This window comes from Panthera onca, chromosome B1 (genome assembly GCF_046562875.1).
Source record: "Panthera onca isolate mPanOnc1 chromosome B1, mPanOnc1 haplotype 2, whole genome shotgun sequence".
Classification (NCBI taxonomy): Eukaryota; Metazoa; Chordata; class Mammalia; order Carnivora; family Felidae; genus Panthera; species Panthera onca.
In genome coordinates this window covers 132,980,639-133,006,030 of record NC_138342.1, presented here as the reverse complement: position 1 = coordinate 133,006,030, position 25,392 = coordinate 132,980,639, and the positions used below count along the sequence as shown (strand labels likewise).

The window sequence follows — 25,392 nt, the reverse complement described above, 5'->3', positions numbered from 1 at the left end:
AACCAAACCTGTTAAATAAATCAGGCAAGCCTGACATCAGTGGAGTACATAGTATTTTCCATAAATCCACACTATTTCTAATGTGGAAACATTTTTAAACAAAATAAACCCATAACAACCGAGCTTAAACAGAAATTCTGTGGTATCTGATTTTCTTTTCCTAGAATGTTAGATTGACAAATGATTAGTATTGTTACACAAACACTCTTGCCTCCAATCGTGGCTTTTATAAGCCAACTGTTCTCCATATTGATTCAGTGTTAACTCTTTTATGTACTTATCTCCTCAATATTTACTTATTTTGTATAAAGGCTTAAGAGATGGGCAGGAAGATATGAAACACTAACCAGCAATGTTAATTTTAGGATATTTGTGAAATCTAGGTAAGTCACCCAAAGTCTGATTAAAATAGGAGATGACAAGGTTTCTAGCAAGAGTAAATAAAGTGGATTCTGGTTTTCACGGTCATACCTGCAGAGCAATTGAATTAACATTTCAACAATGAGGAGATATCAAAGTGGCCTCATCCTTGAAGGGAATAAAGGGGTAATCCGTGCGGCACAGAATTCACCCTATGGTAGACAAAAGTGCACTTATCTGGGCTTTAATTTGTCGTATTTGGAGAGAAAATTCTGGAAGACACAATAGTGACCCTCATGATTCTTCTACTCCAGCCCTTGAAACTTTTCTCAAAATCCTTGAGAAAAAGGGCCACAAACTAATAAAGCCATAAAAATACAGCACTTTTCTCTCAACAAAGAGAGAAAACACAAGAACAGGAACAGATATACCAATAGTAAAGGCTCAGGCAGTGAAGGAGATGCCCATACTGGGCCAGGGCTGGCAAGGGCAGACAAAGACAAACCACCACTCAGGAACGCACTGGACCTTTCGGACCCTTTAAAGCAGACTCTGGCATAAAATGGCCTGTGATCCAAATCTAACCTGCTGCCTTTCTTGTCCAGCCCTAGAGCTAAGAATGGTCTTTACGTCACTAAACGTTTGAAAAAATCAAAAGAAGAATATTTCACGATACTCGAACACTATATGAGATTCAAATTTCAGTGTCCATAAATAAAGTTTCATTGGAACACAGCCGTGCTGTGACAGAATAAGGGATATATATTTGGTTTCTGCCTGTTGTTTCCTGGCACACAACTACTAAAACTCAAGGAATCTCCAAAGTGATAAGTCTCCTTGGATAGCTTCAGGATGGGGCCTGGTTGCCAGGGGAACCAACCAAGTGATTAGAGGGTTGGAACTCTCCATCCCACGGTGGTATCTGGAGAGAAGACAGAGTCCGAAGATTGAATTAATCATTAACAGTCAATGATTTCGTTAATCATTCCTACCTAATGAAGTCTCCATGAAAATTCCTAACCAACAGACTTTTGGAGAGCTTCTTAGATGCTGAATGCATGGACATGCTAGGTGGATAGCATCCCTGGGGAGGGCATGTAATGGCTGTATTTTGAAAAAGACCTCCATCTTCTACAATTCCCTCAAAACTTCCACCCTGAAGACCCCAAGAAAGATGTTTCTCTGGAAGCCCCTGGGGACATGATGGGGCAGGGGGTTGGTCAAGAGCCTATGCTCTTTGTCCACTTCTCTGTTAAGTTAGCTAAATGAAAAACCATACATGTGTCCAATACCTCACTGCTTTATCAGAAGCACTGAGCACAGTATCACGTATTATTTGGTATTCAATAAATATGAACTCTTTCATCAATAAAATACGCTATTATCAGGCTATTAATTATAACCAATATAAAGGACAAAACACAGACAAGAAAGTATAAAATAGAAGTAAAATGAGGCTAGATTGGAACATATAAAATGTGTTGCCTCTTGAAAACAAGTTTTATGAGCTATTAATAAATCAACCTTATTCAATCAATATTCACTAAGTTTCTGAAAAAGATAAAACTATTTCTTTCAAAGTCTAGTATGGGTGATATACATTTTCTTAAATGGCTAAAATAAAAGGTGGAGAATAGGTAGAGATAGAAAATTAATGATGTTTATAAAAAACATTGCTTTTAGGCAACAGCAGCAAAACGGTGATCAGGGAAAACTTCTTGGAATGCAGGAAATTTGAGCTTAGTTTTGAAAATGACTAGGGTTTGGGCACAAAGTCATTAGTAAAAACTCATGCCAGAGAGGGAGAACAGTATAAGTGAATGTGAGTGAAGGAAGTTGTGGGAAAGGGCAGGAAAGCATGGGTGATAGCGATATTATAAAATTAAAGTTGGCATCACATGGCCAATGACTAGGTCTGAAGAACAAGATGACTGAGGTTTTATCTGGAAAGATAATGGTGCCATTAATAGAAAGATGTAACAGAAGTAGGCTGGAGAGAAGGGATGTTGAATTTTGTTTTGTACACATCTTGAACTGCTGGCAGGGCATCTATGCAGAGATACATTTGAAAACTGGAATATTTAATTAAGGATTAGAGATAGGAGTGTGTGGTCTGCCACACTGAGGAAGCTATTAAAGTCGACTTTAATTCAAACTGTTCATTGTCAAAGGGATGCAAGTAGAGAGGGAAAATAGCCAAACTCATTACTCTGGGGGAACATTCATTATTTAAGAGTTGGAGAAGGACATTATGACTAAGATGGAGAAGGAGCAATCAGAAAACTATGACAAAAGGGGCACCTGGGTGGCTCAGTGGGTTAAGCATATGACTTCAGCTCAGGTCATGATCTTGTGGTTCGTGGGTTTGAGCCCCATGTTGGGCTCTGTGCTGACAGCTCAAAACCTGGAGCCTGCTTCAGATTCTGTATGTCTTTCTCTTTCTGCCCCTCCTCCACTCGTTCTCTCTCTCAAAAATAAATAAACATTAAAAAAAAATTACGAAAACTATGATGAGAATGGAAACAAAAGAGAACACATGTTCAAAAAGAAGTGTGCATTTTGCAAGTCTGAAGAGGGGAAGGGGGTGTATTAGTCAGCTCAGTCTGACACACACAACAAAATACCACAGACTGGGTGGCTTAAACAATAGGCATTTATTTCTCATAGTTCTAGAAGCTGGAAGTCCAAGGTCAGGTGTCAGCATGGTTGAAGAGCAAGCTGCCTCGTCTTATAAGGGCATTAATCCCATCATGAGGGTCTCACCTTCATGACTTCATCTACGCCTCATTATCTCCCAAAGGCCCCACTTCCAAATACATTGGGGATTTTTAAGAGCTTCAACATAGGAACTTTGGTGGGGACACAATTCAGTCCACACCAGGAGGACTGAGAAAATATCATCTGACTTTTAGATTAAAAAAAAATTATAATTTTTATGAGACAATTTTCAATAAGAATAGTAGGGTAAAAGTAAAGAAAACAATGGGTTATGATGAGGAAATACTACAGTGTAACTGATTGCAGATTACACTGAAAAACAGCAAGTTTGAAAGAAGGATTTTGAGAATATGAAATCTTTTGTTCTTTGTTTATGTTTATTGGTAGTTTTCTGTAAACAGAAATACTTAACTAACTACATACTGTATCAAGTTAGTTCAAAGTCACAGTACAGAGTCTTCTGTAAACAGAAATACTTAACTAACTACATACTGTATCAAGTTAGTTCAAAGTCACAGTACGGAGTCTTCACTTCTGATTAGGTTGTAGAAAATCACAAGAGACTCCCACTCAAGCCCCAATGATGAGAACTAACTCGATACACTACGTAATCATAGTTTTAAAAAACCTATCAGAGGGTATCTAAAAAAACTACAGTTAAAGTCATACCCCAAGTTAAAGATTTAACACTTACGCAGGGATACCTCCTCTCACCACACCTAATCAATTGCATTGAAGTTAGATCCTAGCCATTGCAATAAGTTAAGAAAAAGAAATAAAAGACACAAAGATTAGAAAGAGAGAAGTGAAGGGGCACCTGGGTGGCTCAGTTGGGTGGCCCAACTTCCACTTGGGTCACGATCTCATGATTCGTGAGTTCGAGCCCTAGGTCGGGCTCTGTGCTGCCCCTCCCTCCTTCACACTCTGTCTCTCTCCCTCTCAAAATTAATAATAAAAGAAAAAAAAAGAGAAGTGAAACTGTCCCCGTTTGCTATATGTATATATAACTGTTCACATAGGAATTCCCAAGGGATCTACCAAATATAGGCATGTCTCAGAGACATTGCAAGTTTATTTCCAGACAATGGCAATAAAGTAAAATTGCAATAAAGTGAGTCGAATTATTTTTCTGGTTTCCCAGTACAAATAAAAGTAAAAGTTGTATTTACACTATACTGTAGTCCATTAAGTGTACATTAAATGTGTATTATGTCTCTGTACATACCTTAATTGAAAAGTACTTTATTGCTTAGAAATGCTAACCATCATCTGAGCTTTCAGTGAGTTGTAATTACTGACCACAGATAACCGTAACGAATACAATAATGAAAAAGCTTGAAATATCATGATAAATACCAAAATGTGACACCGAGGTATGAAGTGAGCAAATGTTGGAAACATGGCATCAGTAGAATTGCTAGATTCAGGGTTGCTACAAACTTTTAATTTGTAAAAACACAGGATCTGTGAAGCACAATAAAGTGAAACACAAAATGAGGTATGTCTGTAACAACTATGATTAAGAAGTGAGTTTAGCAAGGTTGCAGTTATACCTATGTACTTATGTATGCTAATCTACAAAACTCCATTGTAATTTCTGTACTCATAGTAAACAACTGGGAAATAACATTTTTAAAAACCTATATGTAATAATATAAATAAATATAAAGTACTTAGAAATAAATCCAACCATCCTAGTATCCAAGATCTATAAAGAACTCACCAAACTCCACACCCAAAAACCAAATAATCCAGTGAAGAAATGGGCAGAAGACATGAATAGACACTTTTCCAAAGAAGACATCCGGATGGCCAACAGACACATGAAAAGATGCTCAATGTCACATTTCATCAGGGAGATACAAATCCAAACCACACTGAGATACCACCTCACACTGGTCAGAGTGGCTACAATGAGCACATCAGGAGACTATAGATGCTGGAGAGGATGTGAGGAAATAGGAATCCTCTTGCACTGTTGGGAATGCAAACTGGTGCAGCCGCTCTGGAAAACAGTGTAGAGGTTCGTCAAAAAATTAAAAATAGAACTACTCTATGACCCAGCAATAGCACTACTAGGAATTGACCCAAGGGATACAGGAGTACTGATGCATAGGGGCACTTGTACCCCAATGTTTATAGCAGCACTCTCAACAATAGCCAAATTATGGAAAGAGCCTAAATGTCCATCAACTGATGAATGGATAAAGATGTGGTTTATATATACAATGGAATACTACTTGGCAATGAGAAAGAATGAAATCTGGCCATTTGTAGCAACGTGGATGGAACTGGAGGGTATTATGCTAAGTGAAATATGTCAGGCAGAGAAAGACATATGTTACCATATGTTTTCATTCATATGTGGGTCCTAAGAAACTTAACAGAAGACCATGGGGGAGGGGAAGGGGGAAAAGAGTTACAGACAGGGAGGAAGGCAAACCATAAGAGACTCTTAAATACTGAGAATGAACTGAGGGTTAATGGGGGGTTAATGGGAAAGTGGGTGATGGGCGTTGAGGAGGGCACTTGTTTGGATGAGCACTGGGTGTCGTATGGAAACCAATTTGACAAATTATATTTAATAAAAAAAAGAAAGAAAGAAATCTAAACCAAAGGTTTGCAAGGCCTCTATACTGAAAACCACAAACACTGGTAAGATAAGATAAGGAAGGCAAAGAAATGGAGAGGTATATCGTGCTTAATACTGTTAATGTATCCATTTTTCATAAACAGTCTACAGATTCAATGCAATCCCAGCGAAAATCCCAGGAATCATTTTGGTAGATATTGACAAAATGATACTAAGAGGTAATGAAAGACACAGAATAGCTACATCAATACTAGAGAAGAAAAGCAACACGGGAAGATTTATACACTTTATTTTTAAAATTATTATAAAGCTAACATAACCAAGAGAGTTGGATATTGGTTTGAAAGAGTAACACAGAGATCAATGGACTCTTAGAGAATCCAAAAACAGATCCAGATTTGGATGTTCATTTATACAACCAACATATCAAGGCAATTCAATGAGGAAATTTTTTTTTGCAATAAATGATGTTGGAGCAACATATGATGTTGGATATGCATATGGAAAAAAATGAACATTGACCCATATTTCACACCACATACAAAAATTAATTCTGTATGGATCACAGCCATAAGTGTCGATGTTAAAATGGTAATACTTGTAGAAGAAAATAGGAGAAAATCTTTACCTTGTATGAAGCAAAGATGTTTACTTTTTATTTATTTTTTAAAGTTTATTTATTTTTGAGAGAGAGAGAGAGAGAGAGAGAGACAGGGAACAAGCGGGGGAGGGGCAGAGAGAGAGGGAAACACAGAATCTGAAGCAGTTTCCAGGCTCTGAGCTGTCAGCACAGAGCCCGACGTGGGGCTCAAATTCATGAACCATGAGATCATGACCTGAGCCGGAGTTGAACTCTTAACTGACTGAGCCACCCCCGGTACCCCAAAGCAAAGATGGTTAAATAGAAAAAATAAATCATGAAACATCAAAGCAAATGATAAATTAGAGTTCATCAAAATTTTAAATATTTTACTCTTCAAAAGATACCATTAAATAAACAGAAAGACAAGTCACACACTGGGAGAAAACATTCGCCACATATATATCAGCAAAGTAATTAAATCCAGAATATATAAAGTTTTACCACTAAATAAGAGAGCAAACAATTCAATTAAAAATGGGCAAGAGATCTGAACAGATATTTCACTAAAAATGATATAAGAATAGCCCATAAATGTCTGTTTCTATGTTCAATAATATTAATTATGAGGCAAAACCCCACTGGAATGTCTAAAATTTGAAAGTTTGCCAATGTCAAGACTTAGTGATGATGTGAGATACCTGGCATTTTTTTTATATGTTGCTGGTGGGAATGTAAAAAGGAACAACCACTGTGGAAAACAGTTCGGTGGTTTCTTAAGACGTTAAACATGCCTTCTCATACCACCCAGCTATTCCATCACTAAGCATTTACCCAAAAGAAAGGTAAAGATATATTCAAACAAAGACTTGTATGCAGACATTTACAGCAGTTTTATTTGTAATAGCCAACAACTGGAAACAACTTAAATGTCTTTGTTCATGTGAACAAATAAAGAAAGATGTCGTATAGCCATACATGTAAAGAGCTATTAATTAGTCAGCAGATACATGCAACAACGTAGCTAAATCTCCAAATCATTATGTTGTGTGAATGGGACCACACATACAGGAATATCTCATTTTCAGATAAAATCTAGATACTGCAAACAAACCTGTAAGCACAGAAAGCAGATCAGTGATTGTCTGGGGACAGAGGAAGAGGGAGGAATTGATTGGAAAAAGACACAAGAAAACTTTTAAGGGGTGATGGGAATCTTTTTTTATGTTGAGTTTGGTGGTAGTTTCACAGGTGTATACATCTATCAAATAGAGTCCAGTTGTGTATTTTACATATGTGGGATTTATTGTATGTAAGTTATACATTGGTTAAGTTTTTTTTTTTTTAAAGTCAAGGACTCAGATACACCTCAATGAACTATCTTCCTAAATAAGTAAGTAAATAAATAAGTAAATAAAGGGTCTAGGAGAGATGAGGGGCTATTTTCAACCCAGATGAAGTAGTGGAAGGTTACAGAATCTCCCCCAGGCAGGGGTCAAGAAAAGTTGGTTAATTGTTTATCAAACTTTTAACTGCCGTATGACAGATTAGAATCCGGAGAAGCCCCACAATTTATAATGACTCAGTCTTCTGCACTTGCAGCTTAATGTACATGTGTGCATGAGTATCCACTGAGAAACAGAAAGCAAAGAAAATGAAATAATTGGAAATGTGCTAAAAATGAAAAATACACAATCTGCAACAAAGAATCCCATTTAATTGGCTTAACATCAGAAGAGAGGATCAGTGGACTTGAAGTCAGGTTGATAGAAACAACTCCAACAGAACCACAAAAGAACAGAATAAACAGCAAAAATACAGAAGAGCACCTGACATCTATAGAACAATGTCAAAATGTCTGCCATACATGTATTTAGACTCCTGGCGGGGAGGGGGGGTGGGTGGAGAGAGTGGGGATACAAGAAGAAATATTTGAAACAGCTAGAAATAGTCTATGCTTGATAAAGCACTAACTCACAGATCCAAGAAGTTCAGCAAATCCTCATGCACGATAAATACAAAGAAAATCACACCTAAGCATATTGTTACCAAACTTCCATAATTCAAAGATAAAAAGGAAAAAAAAAACAGCCAAAGAATCATGGAAACTAGCAAATAATGAAACAAAAAATTAAGGACTGAGGAAAGGAAACAGACAAAAAACAAACCTGTTTCCCTTAAATTATACATCCAACAAAATATTCTTCAAGAGTTAATATATGTGAAGAAAAGAGTTGCCTGACTATTGCAATCATAACTTTAGACTGATGGAAAACTTAAAGATACTTTATTTTCATTTGGCTGAATTTCTATCAAAATTCTTTCAAATGCATTAATTTTCTGTTTCATGCCTTAATTTGGAAGTTCACAGGTCTTTGAAACCTAAGTCTAGAGTCTCATTTGACCCTGTAAAAGCAAATATGCTATTGATCATATGCAAAATCATTTACAAACCACCAGAAAAACATATATATCCAGGAAAGATGGTGAAGCATAGTATTTAAGAGGATGGACACTGCTTAGCTACAAACACTGGTTCCACCACTAACTGAAGGTATGACATTAAGGCAAATTACTTTTCCGCTCTTGACTCCATTTCGTCACCTGGACATTAAGTGATAAGGTAGGACATTTCTCAAGGGGCTCGGTAAAGTTTTCGTTTTAATTCCGTTTTAACAGTGCTTAGAATATAGTATGTGCTTAATAAAATGTTGACTCCTATTTTCTGAAATTAGGTACAAAATTAGTCTGGCACCTCTCTGCTACATTGTTCAAGGCTTGGTTGATCTAAGGCAGCAGCACAGTAGTTCTCAAAGTGTTGTCTGTAACTTCTTGGGGATGCCCCCGAGACCCTTTAAAGGGTGTGTAAGATCAGAGCTGTTTTCATTACAGTACTGAGATATTATGTGCGCTTTTCATTCTCATTCTCTCAAAGGCACACAGTACAGCTTTCCACCAACTATGCAACATCTAACAATGTCCTCATTCTCCCAGCTAATGGAATGTGTGCTTGTGAAGAACTCTCTAAGGTAGCGGATTTAGTGTACAAATATATGTGTGTTCAGGGATTAACTCAGTTTGTTCTTAGAACTTGCACTGTGCTCTTCTCAGCAATCACTGGTTACACTCGCTATTATCTCTGCACCCCCATCATTGTGCAGTGTTATTATTTTAAAATTCCCAAGTCTTCCTTACACCTACATGTATACACAAAAAGCAACTATACTCTGCTGTTTTGTTTTGTAGTAATATTAAATTATGTTAAAGTTTTCTAAATTTTAAATTTTCACTCAGCTGTTAGTTTAGAAGTTGATAATATTTATTTCAATTTAAAGGGAAATGTATTTGTATCTTTCATATATTTAAGGATGCACTCTTGGCTTGAAAAGATGACACTGGAAGACTTTCTCAGGCCACAAATGTACCATCTACGCCTGCCATGGTGGACTTGACATCCTCCCAATACTTAAAACTCTTTCCAGATGACAGCCACGGCGATATTAACAAATGTGGTTTTTTGATAAAATGCAAAGTGTGTCAACATTTGGAAGATCTGAAAAGCTCAGTGAACCCGTATTTTCCAATGACCATGATGTTACAAAATCATATATTAATAAAGGATCCGTTCACAGAACACAGATCTTAGTGGTTTCGTATCCCATATTGCAAGTAACCTTTAAGTTATGATCATTTCAAATTTTGAAATTTTTTACACCAGAAAAATCTACAATTATCTTTAAAAAAAATTTTTTTAATGTTGATTTATTTTTTGAGAGAGGGAGAGAGACAGAGCATGAACAGGGAAGGAGCAGAGAGAGAGGGAGACACAGCATCTGAAGCATCTCCAGGCTCTGAGCTGTCAGCGCAGATGTGGGGCTTGAACTCACACACTGTGAGATCATGACCTGAGCCAAAGTCGGATGCTTAACTGACTGAGCCACTCAGGCTCCCCCCCAATTATCTGAAAACACTATTAAATCACTCCTCCCTTTTCAACTGTGTACCAGAGTAAGGCTGGAATTTTTTCATATACTTCAAAAAACCTGATTTTGTTTTATATTTTGTTTTAATATATTTTAATATGTTTTAATATAATAAATTATATATTTTGTTTTCATATTAAGAAAATATTACTTTTTATTTCAGACAATTATATAATTATTGTGGGTTCTTATACCAAATGCACATTTAGTGCTTACAAATAATATACTTTCGGTTTATATCTCACAAATCAGTTGGGTAACACCACTTTACTCTTCCACAGGCTGTACCTTAATGTGACACTAATTCTATATCCAGTGGATCCTTCCCTGTGATACTGGACAAGACAATGTCTTTCCTCTTCAAAGTCTATGCATGGCTCTAGACTCTAAAGCAACATGCTTTCTCCAGGGTAATTCTTTATAATTACCTCATCTTCCCTTAAAATCTTTACTCTTTCTTCTACTAGAATCCCTCAATGTATCCATTCATCCATCCAACCATTCATTTATGTGTTCATATATCCTGGAAATATTTATTAAGCACCTTTATCATTGCATTCTAAGACATGAGGTTTCAAGAATTCAAAACAAAAAGAAACAAAAACAAAACACCACTAGATCCTTAAGGAATGTGTCATGTAGGGATTGGGGTGTGGACAGAATAAAAACACAGAAATTCAATTAAAATGTGATCTCATGTGACAAGTGATGGGGACCCAGAAAATCTGCATCTAAATCTGACATGGTACATTGGTAAATGCTTCGTCAAAAAAAAAAAAAAAAAAAGAGTTGAGTCTTGTAGAATAAGTAAGAAATAATAAGGCATAGAAAACAAGAAAGGTATTCCAAGGAGTAGAAAAATACATTCGAAAGACAAAGACAGAAACAAAAAAAGAGTTTGGTGTCCAGTTACAGCAAAGACAATATGGCTATAACACAGATTTCAAGTAAGAGAATAATCAAACACTGAACAGCAGAGTTAGACAGAAAAGTTAGGTTGTCAGAATACCTGCTTGAAATTATGAACACTGCATGTTTTTACATCACTTACAATGGCTTTTAACACGTGGCATGCAGCAAATTCTTAATACTCATACAATGACCAATGACTATTTATCGAGGACAGTTAATGTAAAGAAACATAGCCAAGTACCATTTCACTGTGTGTAAAATAGACTAAGACAACATTCAACTACCCATTTCCACTATGTACTGAAACAGATCCAATGTTAAGATAAAAATAACTCAACCAATATTACTCTGGTTTGATTTGTGTAGATAACCAAGGCCACAACACGCTGGCGAGGGAGATGTTCTAACTGCCCCCAGTTCGGACAGGAAACAAAAGTGTGAAGCAACAACTCTTTTCAGGACCTTCTTTACTTTTTTTAACCTTACTCTTCCTGTTTGAGCACCATATTGCCACCCAATGTCCCCTACTGGTATCTACCTTTCTTATTTATGTCATGCATGCTACGTCTTTCAATTTTCTTTTTCTCTTATATTTAAAAGTCTACATCAACGAAACCATGCTCTTGATTGACGGTAGAAGGCAACATAATAAATGTGACTTTTGGTATTGGGCAAACAAGTTTATACTCCTCTTCTGAGTAACAAAGTTATTCTAGGGTTCCTAGAAATAAAATCCAAAGGACTACATCGATCCAAAGGAGTTGTCCGAGTATAGGACAAGTGGAAGAAAAACTTTTGTGGTAGATGGTCTTATGATACCCCTTATATACATACCTCTTATACAACCTTCTTGCCCTTGGCCAAGCCATCAGGTGAGTTGCATGTGGTAACCCAGTCTAAGTCAAGATAAATTCTTATAGCTTCCAAGGATGGGGAAGAAAGAGAGGGGGAAAGACAGCAAATTCTACTAGGTATAATTTAGTATCTAACCCAAGGAACAGACTCTAGCAAGAAATATCACAACTTTTCTATATACTGTTGCCAATATACATGTTTTTAAGCATAAGACAACAAAACATGAGCTTAAGAATTACTTGTAAATCAGTCACTACAAAAAAAAGAACCAGAAATAGACGCATGGCATATTAAATTATTATTTGGGGTAGAAGTGGAGAAAGAGGAATGTTACTTACAATTAGTGACTGTGAATATTTTAAAACATTTAAAAAACGGAATTTTACCCAAAGAATCTTCACTGAGAAAAGTGCCTTTGCTAATCACATTTACAAATGAATGTTAATCTGGTGTAAGAATATCTTGTTTTAAATACTACATATCAAGTATTGACAATGTTAATGTGTTTACCCAAATCTCTTCCATGCTACAGTTGTAATCGCCCATTGTGCTGTATCAATTAAACTCTAGGTTCACAAATACACAACTTAAATGTTTATATTATGTCAGTGGAACATTGAAATCCCTTGTCCTGTGTGTTAACAATATAAACCAAAGAACATTTGACTACTTATAATAGTAAGTATCTGAAGCTGCAAAATGATTGAAAATTGAGCACAATTAGCAGCTAATAATTTCAGTTCCTACAAACAAAATTAGACTAGTGAAATAACAAAACTTCTCTAATAAAACACACGGCATTAAAGTCACAGGGTTTCCCGACCTCACAGATGGAAACACCTGATGCAAGGTAAGGAGCCAAATAATCCCTCGTTAAAGCTAGCAATGCATATCAAGCTTTGAATAGTTTTAATTGATTTATGAAGGTCTAATTAAAAGTCAGGAATATACCGTATCCTGTCCCCAGACTCAAAAAACAAAATGGTTCTACATTACCTAATAAAGCGAAAACTCTGCCTGACATCCTGGCCTTTTGTAATCTAACCTCTCTTTACCTTAAATCTTTTTATAAATAAGTCCCCGCATAGCCTCATCACTCCAAGCAGGCCCCTCTCACATCACACATTTTTACTGAGTGCTTATGATCCATGGGACACTTCTATTAGGTGTCTGTGAACAGAATGAGAACTAAACAGCAATGGCGCCTCTGGCCACCGAATAGGAAGGAGTGTAATGGTGAAAACAGACAATTCGGCAAGCAATTACAGGACGATACGATCATATGACGGGCAAGTGCAGGGCCTTGAAGGAAAACATAACAAAACACTCCACAGAGACTCAGAAGGTCAGGGAAAGTTTCTGAGAAAGTACAGCCTAGTTTGAGGTTTGAAGGATGAGTAGGTATGGGCCTCTCGATAACTGAGCAGAGGGAAAAGGGATCTAGAAGCAGAGGGAGGAGTAGAAGGATTTTCCACAAAGGAATACTGCCAAGTTGTGCTTGAGAAGTCTCGGTGTGCCCTTTCCCCCTTCACACCCCGGTTCCACGTGGACGCACATGCACACCTGCACCCCGCACTCATCCCACTCACCTGCTTCCGGCACCGCGCCTCTCTTTTCCTCTGCCCAGAACACTCTTCCCACGCTTCTCTATATTTAAGTCCTACGGGTCCTGCAAAGTCCTACATGGGTCCTCTTTTAAAATCTCAGCTAAGAGCCAGATCCTCTCTAGAAAGCCTTCAATGTTTCCATCCTGCAAAGCGCTTTCTCTTTCAAGTTCTTCAGAACTTATTAAAAAGGCACCACGAATATTAAGCTCATTGCTAAGTGCTGACGTGTGTAATTCTGAGACTATTTCTGGGTTCTGTTATCTCTACGGGCAGACTTTAAATTCCCTCAAGTCGGGGGCTGTGTCATAAACTGTGCTTGTATGTCCCACAGTGACAACCATAATCCATAATAAACTTTATTGTGAGAAGTACAAAAAAGGGACTGAGCCTCTGAGAAGAGTATCGTAATACATAAAATAAGCCGAAGCTTCCAAAAATTACAAATTCAAAAAAAAAAAAGTTCTTTCAATTCTTTATTATTACCAGATCAAGTGGAGATGATGGCATTTGCATTAGGTGTATGAGGAGTTCAAAGACAGGGGGGGTTGTGAGAAAATTCAAATGATGGCACATGACTGGTCCAGCAGAATTACTCCACTTTCATTTCATCCCCATTCCTCAAGAAAATAATTTTCATACTGGCAAAAGTAAGACCAAAATCAAAATAACAAATTTAAGGTTCAAGATATGGAATGATGGTAAATATTCTAAATGAGTTTAAATCCATTCATTTGAAGAAACTGCATTACAACGTACTGAAAGCATTTGCGGATGAAAGAAGGGGAGAGACGGGGCGCCTGGGTGGCGCAGTCGGTTAAGCGTCCGACTTCAGCCAGGTCACGATCTCGCGGTCCGTGAGTTCGAGCCCCGCGTCAGGCTCTGGGCTGACGGCTCGGAGCCTGGAGCCTGTTTCCGATTCTGTGTCTCCCTCTCTCTCTGCCCCTCCCCCGTTCATGCTCTGTCTCTCTCTGTCCCAAAAATAAATAAAAAAAAAAAACAAAAAAAAACGTTGAAAAAAAGAAAGAAGGGGAGAGTTAAAATCATCTTTAAAAATATTACAATGAAGAAGAGTGTTGATAGAGAACAAAGAATCCAGTCATTGCCTCAATTTTCAAAATAGAGAAGGTGAATTCCACCAACTACAGCCTAGAGAGCTTGACATTTCATTCCAGGCATGATTCCCAAGAGATTTTTAAATCTATGGTACGGTATGGCAACTCAAAATGTGAGGTGTTGTTACCTACAAGCTAGTGAAGTGTCTCAAGGAGCATATCATTCTAAATTGATCTAGTGTTATTTCCTTTTTTTTTTAAATGTTTATTTATTTTTGAGATAGAGAGAGACAGAGCATGAATGGGGGATGGTCAGAGAGAGAGGGAGACACAGAAACTGAAGCAGGCTCCAGGCTCTGAGCTGTCAGCCCAGAGCCCGATGCGGGGCTCCAACTCACGCACGGTGAGATCATGATCTGAGCCGAAGTCGGATGCTTAACCGACTGAGCCACCCAGGCGCCCCTTCCTTTTGTTCTTAATAATAATAAGATCTTTGGGATCTTAATAAGTTCTTAATAAGTTCTTTGGGATTTTAATATTAAAAGTTCTTAATAAGATCTTTGGGATCTATTCTGCAGAAAGTGGAAATGCATTTTAGAAAGAAGTTTGACCAAGTCTATCACCTGTCACTCCTGGGCCACACGAAGGAATGCAAACTCCAAAGAAAGAGAGTTACTTGACGATGTAACTGGTTGGACATCCATGTAAAGAGGACTACTAACTCACGGACTCATATAAAGAAGAGGAAGGTATCTAGGATCGTGACAGATGTCCTTCCAGTTAGCATTTTTAACAGTTACTTGGATGAAGACATTAACTGTATCATAATCAAATCTGTTATGGCCTCTGAATTGGGAAGAATGGCTAATCTTCATCAAGGAATCAGAATCCAAAAATACCTTGACCTTCTGGAACAACAGGCTAACTAAAGGTAAAAATTAAATTTAATTGCAGCATCTTTAAAAGTCCCAACTTAAGTGGCCAAATGTACAACTGAGTAGAAGTGTATCTTCAGAAGAGTATGGATAAAAGGATGTATAATTAAACAGTACAGTGTGGATGTAAAAAAAAGTGGGGGGAAAAACAGATTCGATTTTTAGGATGATTTACTATATGGTATCCAGAGGAGATAATCAGATATATCCAATGATATCCGTCCACTCATCCATGTTTAGCTCGGGGCACCACATTTTAAGAAAAACACGAATGCATCCAAAAGAGAAATTCCCTGATGATAAGACTTACAAACCGTGTCAATTAAGGATGAGTTGAATGAACCGGATATTACCATAGAGACACAGGAGTTGTCATATATAAAAGCATTTTGTATAAGTGCTGTAAGACGTAAAAATCAGGATACGAATATTGCAGTGTTAAATAGTTTCATTCAATATAAGAAAAGGATTCTTGGGGCACCTGGGTGGCTCAGTCAGTTAATTGTCTGACTTCGGCTCAGGTCATGATCTTACGGTTCACGAGTTCGAGCCCCGCATTGGGCTCTGTGCTGACAGCTCAGAGCCTGGAGCCTGCTTCAGAGTCTGTGTCTCCCTCTCTCTCTGCCCCTCCCCTGCTCATGCTCTGTCTCTCTCTCTTCTTCTCTCTCTCTCAAAAATAAATAGAAACATTAAAAAATTAAAAATAAAACAAAATAAAATAGTTCTTATGCTTAGGATGGGTCAAATAAAGAAATGCCTCCTAAGTTCCAGATAATTCCTGACAAATAGTTTGCCTAGACTGATCTTACTATTCTCTGTGAATCTGGACATAAGGTCATCCACTAAGAATGAAAAAAATCAGGATAATGTGGGTGGGCTGGAAAACCTGGAAACATCTAAAACAAGCACGATGGAGAATTTGATACGGAATTATCCAAGAGAGGATAAAAGAACTTCCTAGCACTGTTAATCATCCCTTAAGCTGAAGTCAGAATGAACTAGATTCTGGTAGGTACAGTGGCTAGAGATCTGAAGTCTGCAGCAGAGTTGACATTGCTGTCCAAGATGAGTGTGGTGAGTAAAGAGAGGAAAACATGCGCAAATTGGGCGTGGCCAATGAACAATAACGGGAGAGAAGGATGTTGGGTAGTTGTGCATGAGTGGAAGGATCGGAAGGATAAGAGGCTGTGGAAGAAAGGACACGAAACTCTTAGCTTTCTGTTCAGCTGGGGCAATCCTGAGCAACGAGAAGACCCAGATGGGTAAATACCAGCAGACTCCAGGAGACCAGCAGAAGTAGAACAGGCCAAGGTGCTGTGAAAGCCAGACTCGTAGATGTTGAATGAGTCTTCGAACAATGACAGCTGATGAAAACCCTTCATTATTTTAGATTCCTGAGGAAAGGAGAATGTTCAGGATATCAAAAAGCACTGGTAATGGGGCGAGGGTAACATGAGTGAAGGATGTAAATTTAAAAAGATAGAGGGTAGAGGCACCTGGGTGGCTCACACGGTTAAGTGTCTGACGCTTGGTTTCGGCTCAGGTCATGATCTCACAGTCTGTGGGTTTGAGCCCCGTGTCGGGCTCTGGGCTGACAGCACAGAGCCTGCTTGGGATTGATTCTCTGTCTCCCTCTGTCTCTGCCCCTCCCCTGCTTTCTGTCTCTCTCTCTCAAAAATAAATAAACTTAAAAAAAAAAAAAAAGATAAAGGGTAACTGGATGATGATAAAAGAAATAACAGTTTACAAGCAGTTCTGAACAGACTGCATGCCATGAGAGAAAAGCACAGCAGTGTCTCTGGATGATGAAGACCATAATATTCCACAGAAGGTCAGTGGAAAACAAATATATTTTTTAAAAAATTATATCCTTAAACAAAATAACTTATAGCATCAAGACATAAAAAAACCTTAATTCAATCATTACAAAGACAACATAATTAATCTTATTAGACACCTACTATGTACCAGGCACTGTGGATCCAACGCTTGAATATCCTGAAAGAGATGGGAGTCTGGTAGGCAATACAGACATATTAACAGGAATTTTTAATGCAGTGTGATGCAGACAAAGGAGATATATATGTAGACAGGTCAGACCTGGAAAAAATTTCAGGATTAAGAAGTTTTTCTTCGCCCAACTTCCTTTCCCCAGGGTGCTCCCTCTCAAAGCCATCGTCTTCTGTTGGCTTCTTGCTAATTCCTACTACACTGAGGAGGAGGAGGTGGTCTGTGAGTTAATTAATTTTAGCTGCCTTTGATTTTCTGAAAGGGAGAGTACATTTTATAAAAAAGTATGAATTGCCAGAAAGCATTTCAGGTCATTGACATGAGTAACTACAAGCAGTTAAAATCACATTTTTGTAACAAGGGGGAATCATGACCAGAGACCCTCAGATTTTATAAGATAATCATTCTCTTCTACTGTAGGCTGAGGAAGAAGCTGGCCTATCTTCACTCCTTGCAAATAACTATTCATACTCAATAACCCTCATGGCTATAGGAAGATAAAATCTGTTGGCTTGAACCCAGGAAAGAGAAAAAAAATATGAAATAGGTCAGACACTTCCAAACTGTTTGAAAGAAATAAAATAAGCAAATATGATTCAGGATAGCCAAAAACTTATCCCAACCCCAAATAAGTCAACTAGTCTACGAACAACTAAACTTGTTCATAGAAAGCCCTAAAAATTGCCCAAAGTTCTTATTGTATCAGGTCAAGATAGAGATAAACAAACTTATTGGTCAAAACAAACTTATTGGATAAACACCTAATAAATACTTACTGAATAAATCTAGATGTTCTGGAGACTAAAAACTATTGCAATTATTAATATTTTACAAAGAAAATATCTTTCTGCAAATATGCAGAAAAATAATAAGTAGTGATGTTTAAGAAAAGTTGCTTAAACAACTTTTGGATGAATATTTATAATCAAATGGTGTAAAAATTAGTGCCATAAAAGTTATATATCCTAGCAAATGAAATAGAAAAGCTAAGCAACTTCCTGGCAAATCTGACATATAGAAAATATTCTGAATAACTAATTTCCTCCAAAATACTTTCCCATCAATAACATGCTTTTTGCTTTATTCAAATACTGCTTTAGCTTTCCACTTCTCTTTACCTGGAAAAATTCATTAAGGCTAATTTGAATTTTTTTCTATTTTTGAAAAAATACTAACTACAGACATTTTGGGTATCTATATTGTTTTAAACTAACTTGTAAAAAAAATCAGTATTATCCCCTCTATAGTCATTATGAATTGTTAGCAAATGTAATGTATAAGTGTAAATATAAGATTTAATTTCCCTGACATGGTTTCTGACAAAATTCAAGGTTATCTAATCTTAATTTATAAAAAAAAATGATATTAACTAAAGATTTTAGGCTTTTTTGTTTGAAAAATGTCTGCAACAAAACAGCTAACATTTAGGCACAAAAATATCTTATTGGCATATTCATAATCATATGATAATGGTTTAATCACTTCTTTAGCTTTTAGTGCAATATTAATTAAAACAGTTTTTCAAAATGACACCTTAGAACAAAATTGTTTCATAAACCATAGTTATAAGAGATATAAGGACTAAGGCTTTTGAAGTTTACCACATTTCTTTCTCCTTTGGTGTTGCCAGATATAAGTCAAATACCTTTACAGTTTCTTTCACATTCTCTAAATGACAGAAAACTATCTTAGATATATTATACCTGGAAGGGCCTTTAAGAGATTATTTATATTCACATACTTTGAAACACCACACCATGTATAAGCACTTTATCTTTTTGTTGGGTTCCAAATAGAGAAAAATATAATTTTTATTTTCTATGTCATACACTAGAAAGAGATCTCCCAGTACAAGAAGAAACAGAATGTACCTATCTATTCATCACAAATTTCTACTAAACAAACTTCACCAACCTAAGTTGCCTGATACATTTAAAAACATGCAAGTGTTATATGAAATGTTTAAATATTACAACGCTAATTATTTTAGAATTTTCCTAGTTTATGTCTGCAGTCTTTATGTAGAAAGCCTATTGTTGTGACAAGAAGTAAAGCTTATATATTTTAACTTTGTAGTTCTTATTTTTCTGTTGAGTCAAAGATCCCTCTGGACTACCACCTAAAAATAGAGCGACTCAAATGTTTAAATACAGTATCAGGGGCTGCATGACCCTTTGAAGCAGATATACAGACTTGAGTTGGTTAATAACTAAACAGAACACAGACCATCTCACAAAAAAAGTAATAGAGTTTATATGGCTTTTTGACAAATTAAAGTTTGCTTCGAAATTTTAGATTTTCATACTGTTGTGATATTTTTGTTGCTCTTGATTTTTACCACTCTTCATAACATAGCACCTGAAATGACCCCTCTTGAAAAGAAAACATAGCCATTTTCGGAAAAGCAACAGATTACTTCTGCACTATGAACCAAGATATGAAAATCTCCACCATTAAGTGCTTCAACGTTTATGTATCTGTCACCAGAGGGTTAATGACGTTCCCACCAAGACTAGTTCAAGTAAGTAGGTAGACCTTTAATGATATCACCAATGGAGGGCTGAGCCTGAAAAAAATCACTACTGATACAAAACAAAAGCTCAAAAAAACCCATATGTATATAGATATCTAGAGAGAGAGAGAGCTCCTCTTCTATTTAAAACTTAGACGGATTTTCAATATATTGTAAACCAAGGTGCCTTTGACCAGTTACCATTAAGTGAGAGGTTCACTGTGGTTTATTTCAGAAGACACAAACTGTTTTATCAAGTGCAAAATGAAGGAAGAACCATAAGAAAATAAGCGAGCAAAAGAAAGACGCACGAAATCCATAGCCTGAATCACATGATCACGATGCACCGCAGCCCCTCGCACGACCGACCGCCACAGCGAAGCTGCTCAGCTCACCACTACAGGCTGCAGCCACAGACCCGACGCGCAGAGGCTGCTGTGATCCCCTGCTTACCATTACCCCGAAGCGCGGCGGTCACAATGAAAACAGAAATTAGACTGCCAAATTAGACCGCGAGCGCGCGCGCGCGCGCGGGCACACACACACGCACACGCACACGCACACACTTACTCTTCGGTCGAGCCCCGAGCAGCCCGGCTGGAAGTTTGCTGGATGCTTTGTCTAAGCAATTCAGCAATCGTTCGCGGTTTGCTCTCCAGAAGGGCGATTGGCTCGCCCACGCAGCAGCCGGCGGGGTGAAGTTGCGGTAAAGCCGGGGCGCGGCCTAGAGCCCCGGCCGGCTCTGAGGTCCTCGCCGCCCTTTGCTCTGCCGCAGCTGAACCTCGCGTGCGCCGGAGGCCCGGGCGCCCCGGCCGTGGGAGAGCAGCGGCCCCAGCGCGCCCCGCGCGTTCTCACGCCCCGGCCGTGCGAGCCCGGCCGCTGGCGCTGCGCGGCCCGGCGCCTACCCCCTCAGTCCTCTTCCCTCTGGCCCCGCAGCTCCCCCGGGCCCTGAGCCGGGCCCCCGGGCGCCGTCTCCTCTGCTCCCTCGCTCCTCCCCAGCGTGGGAACCGCGCCCCGGCCCCCGGGGGCTGAGCAGCTGGGAGCGCATGGAAGTCTCCCCAGGGAGGAGAAGGGGGACGAACCCAGCCCTGGAGCCCCGGCAGATGGCGTGCCCCTCTGGGGAGCCCCGACCCGCGTGGGCACGCAACGACCACTTACTCGCTGGCTTCCCAGACCTCGCGGCTGCGTTTCGGGATCTCCGGCAGCTCCTGGGCGCGCCTCGCAAATCCCCACTGCCAACGCAGAAAGAGAGTGGGCGTCAGGAACCAGCGAGGGTGAGCGGGAGAGGGGACCCTACAGCGGCACCTGTCAGTCCGTACTCGAGTGCACCTACGGCACAGGCGACCGCGGTACTCACGCTCGGGCTCACTCCCGTCTACCTGCTCAACAGGCTGGGCGGGACGCGACGTGCCTTGCAAACCGTATTCCCCGCGCTGCTCCCAAACACTCAATCGGTTCTGGCCGTGGTCCCTCCCTGTCTCCGTATCTGTCTGCTGACCCCGAAGGATCCCTTTATAATCCCTTTCCCTACTGCATTCAAGTTCTTTTCAGAATCCCTCCCCTTCTCTGCACCGAAAGACTGAAAAAGAAAGTAGCGACTAAAACGCACCATGGTGAGGTCACTCAGGGTCTGGGTCCTGCCGAGGCTCGTGACGCTCCCCGCCCCCTCTCCCCCGACCCAGCCTGCAGCAGGTATGGGTCGCCTAGGGCGGCTCCCAAGCTGCTCTCGGCTTTTTGCCTGGGATCGAGAGCAGCGAAACTGTCGGAAAGCTTCGAAAAAACCTGCTTTGGAAAATCAGCTCAGTGTTGGAGTCCCACCCACTACGCCCAGACTAGGGCTGGGGACCTGAGTCCTGGCCTCTCCAGCCGTCACATCGCCATCCCAGCACTTACTGTGTGGAGACTGAGACGAAGGGACAGGGACAAAGAAAGAGAAACAAACAAAACAAAGACAAAAGGAGGGAACTCAAGGAAAATCTGCTCCCCCCTCCGCCCCCCAAATCTTCTCCACCATGCATTGTTCCGGAAGATCTGTCGTTTTCAGGAGTTAAAACCTCCAACATTTCTGCTGAGAAGTTAATCTCAGCACAGATGGTTTTCCTGTCCTGGTTTAAAGGTTTAAAAACAATCTACGCCTTTGCAAATGCAACCTTATGGTTGCACAGTATATACCATCTTCCCAATAGAGTTCTGATACAGCTTGGTTCAGTGCATTTAGTTCTGCTGGGTGTGTGTGTATCCCAGCACAGAAAAATAAATTCTGATATTGATTTTGAGTCAATTTTCTGACTTAAAAATGTCATTATGCTATTTCGTTGTGAATTCATAATTAATCATGATTACCGTGTGATCCTTCTTCAAATTCAGTAACTCTGAAACATTGCTCTTGGTTATCTACAATTCTTAAATCTCTCCCAAACCCCACCACATAATCTGGTCTCATGTTAGATTCACCACATTTGCAAAATTTTCTCCCAGCCTTGTCGACTATGCTCTCCTCGTGGCAGACATTAGTCAGAATAAGCAAAGAAGGGGAAAAAAAGTCATTTAATTTTTTTAAAAAAGGCATTTAAATAAACTTTGCCTTAGTATCAGGCAAAAAGTTCAGAGCTATAAATTTGAATTTTTTTGGTTCTACCATATCTGAAACCTTCTCTTCCCCTATAACCAACCCATGAAAATGTCTTAAGTCAGTAGGGCTTTTGTCTTCAGTGCTCTTAGAATTTAAGACCTAGAATAAAAAATAAAAATAAATACCAAGTAATGAATTGTTCACTAAAACTGCAGTAGGTGACTCTGTTAGCATTGTGTGATTGTCTCAAGCGATCTCAAGGAGAAATGAAGAACAGGAAGAACTGGAAAACCAGTTAGGTAGAGGCATGCAAACAATATTTTTACACAACCAGATATGATAGATACATAATGTATTGAGATGACTAAGGATCTTCATTGTGTCTATGTAGAAAGCACAAAACCTTAATTTTTACAACTATATTACATTTATAACTACATTATATTTTACAACTGTATAGACATATTTTTACAACTGAATTATACCTTATGATGTACAGGTATCTGGAGAAGTACTTGTGAGCACATGTACCCCTTTCCCTTTTGTATATATAATTCTCTGTAGCTAACAAGCTTTGAAGTAATTCTTCGGAGCAATCTGAAATACTATGTCCCAGGCTATAGTCCTCAGTAAGACAACCTACTGTGGGGTTGGCTTTCTTTCAGTGGACACCATCATTAGAAGAGGGCCCTTACTATAATTGTTAAAAAATAAATTTGATGATGTGGAAGCTCAGAGGACAAACAGCTATCTTCTGACAGGAGAAATACTTCTTAACAGAGCAGCATTAGAGTTAGGCCTTAAAAGTTTGGTCATCTTTAAGAAAAGATGAAATACAGGAAATGTCTGTTCATTTTGTTTTGTTTTTGGGCCAAGGGAAACTTGTGAAGAAGGGCATGGAGGTGGGAAGGCATCAAGACCAATATTCAAGAAACAGAGAGTGATGCCATTAGGTAGAAATGCCAAGCAAATGGGAAAAAAAAAAAAAAAAAAGTATAGGAAGATAAAGTGGAAACATCAGTTGGGGCCAAATGATCTCATTGGCCTGTCTTCTAGTTGCTGCATGGAAGACTTGTATAAAAACAGCGTTTGTGTTTTTGTGTTCCTTTACTGGCATTACTCTTGTCAATATTCCTTTCATCCTGGAACACGACTTGCTTAACCCATTCTTCTCTGCCTTTACCATCCTGGTATCCCATAGCACACCAGAATCCATAGTACGTTTAACTTCAGTCCTCTCTGCAGGGGCCTACCAGTTTTACCAAGGGTAGACTCTCAGCTTGTATTCTCCTTCTCCCATCTTTTACGACTTCCAGGCAATGGGGTGTGTGGGAAAAGCAGCCAATCTAGGGTGCCGGGTGATTGTGAAAAACATGTTCTAATCTGAATGTTTGATACGCCCTGACAAAAGGTTAAGAGTTCCCTGCTGTTATGGAAGGAATCTTTGTAGCTAAGTGCGTAGCAATGTATACGGTTCCTAAGAGGGATTCAGTAAAATAATTATTGAGTGGCTAAATGCATATATGAGTGTTTCATCATCTTCCAGGTCTGCTCTTCTGTCTTATAATGTGTAGGTTAAAGCCTACTTGTCTCCACTTTATTGAGAATCAGAAAGTTGTCATGACAACTTAATAAAAATGTTAACAAGGACAAATATTTGGTTGAAAGCAATCCTTGGTATTCTTGTCAGCTTTGGCAGAAAAGCTCAAGTTTTTCTTCTCAAAATGCTTTGTTTTTCCTGTATCCACAATTGATGATAGCACAGAAACATTTAAATGTGTATTCTTTGCACACTTACAAATGACAATGGCAACCAGACATGTGATCTAACGCCTTGCTACTCAAGATATCAGCAATATCAGCATGACCTGTCTTCTTGTCAGAAATACAGACCCTTGGACCTCACTCCAAACCTACTGAATCAGAATATTCATTTCACAACATCTTCAGGTGAGTCTTATGCATATTAAAGTTCGAGAAGCCCTGATCTAATATCAATGCATTAAGTATGCTAGACCTAGAAACAGGTTGCATGAATCTGTTGAAATCTAGGAATTTTGAGAACGAGCATCTTTTTTTTTTTTTCTGGAATATTATTACCAAGTCAGTTTAAATAAAGTAATGAGACTAATTAAGTCATCTCTGCTGGCTTCTTGGTCCACTTAAGAACCAAACACAACTTCATAAACCAAAGGGAATTGAGAGAGAAATGAGGGGGGGCGGGCGCAATGTGGCAGGAGGGAAGATATGAGAAACATTGTATACTTTTGTATTTTATATCCTTTTTAAATATATGTCACAGGCAGAGCTTCACTTTATTTTTTAGCAAACAAACTACTTGATTGTACTGTTTATCAAATCAGGATAACTTGTCAAACACAAGAAAGATAACTTCATTATCTTTTTCCCCTTTATTACTCTTTTTTTCTTCCTTCTTAAGATTATTTACTTCCTAAATTTTTTAAATGTTTATTTATGCTTATTTACTTTCAATTCATTTGAAATACAACTAGTTAGACAGACTTTACATTAGTAACTTGTAATTATGGGGGCCATGTTAGTACTCCAAAATGTCCCTTTTAGAATGTGAAGTATTAATTAGGAAAAGGCCATGTAGAGTTGGAGTCCCTAAATTTCCAGCTCTGGTATAGACATTCATGAAGCAGTTTGGACTCCAAGAGATTCTAATGGTGACAGAAATGT

At 38.7% G+C, this 25,392-nt stretch overlaps 1 protein-coding gene across 7 annotated transcripts in view; it reads right to left on the bottom strand.

The window, feature by feature from the left end:
- Nucleotides 1-21,355, bottom strand: part of GUCY1A1 (guanylate cyclase 1 soluble subunit alpha 1) — a 61,172-nt gene extending 39,817 nt beyond the window's left edge. Inside the window, exon 1 of one of the 7 annotated variants that reach the window (XM_060653915.3) lies at nucleotides 21,276-21,355. The gene's annotated coding sequence lies outside the window, so the exon portion shown is untranslated. The other 6 variants (XM_060653916.3, XM_060653925.3, XM_078445664.2 and 3 more) reach the window with 6 other exon arrangements.
- Nucleotides 21,356-25,392: the final 4,037 nt, after the last annotated feature.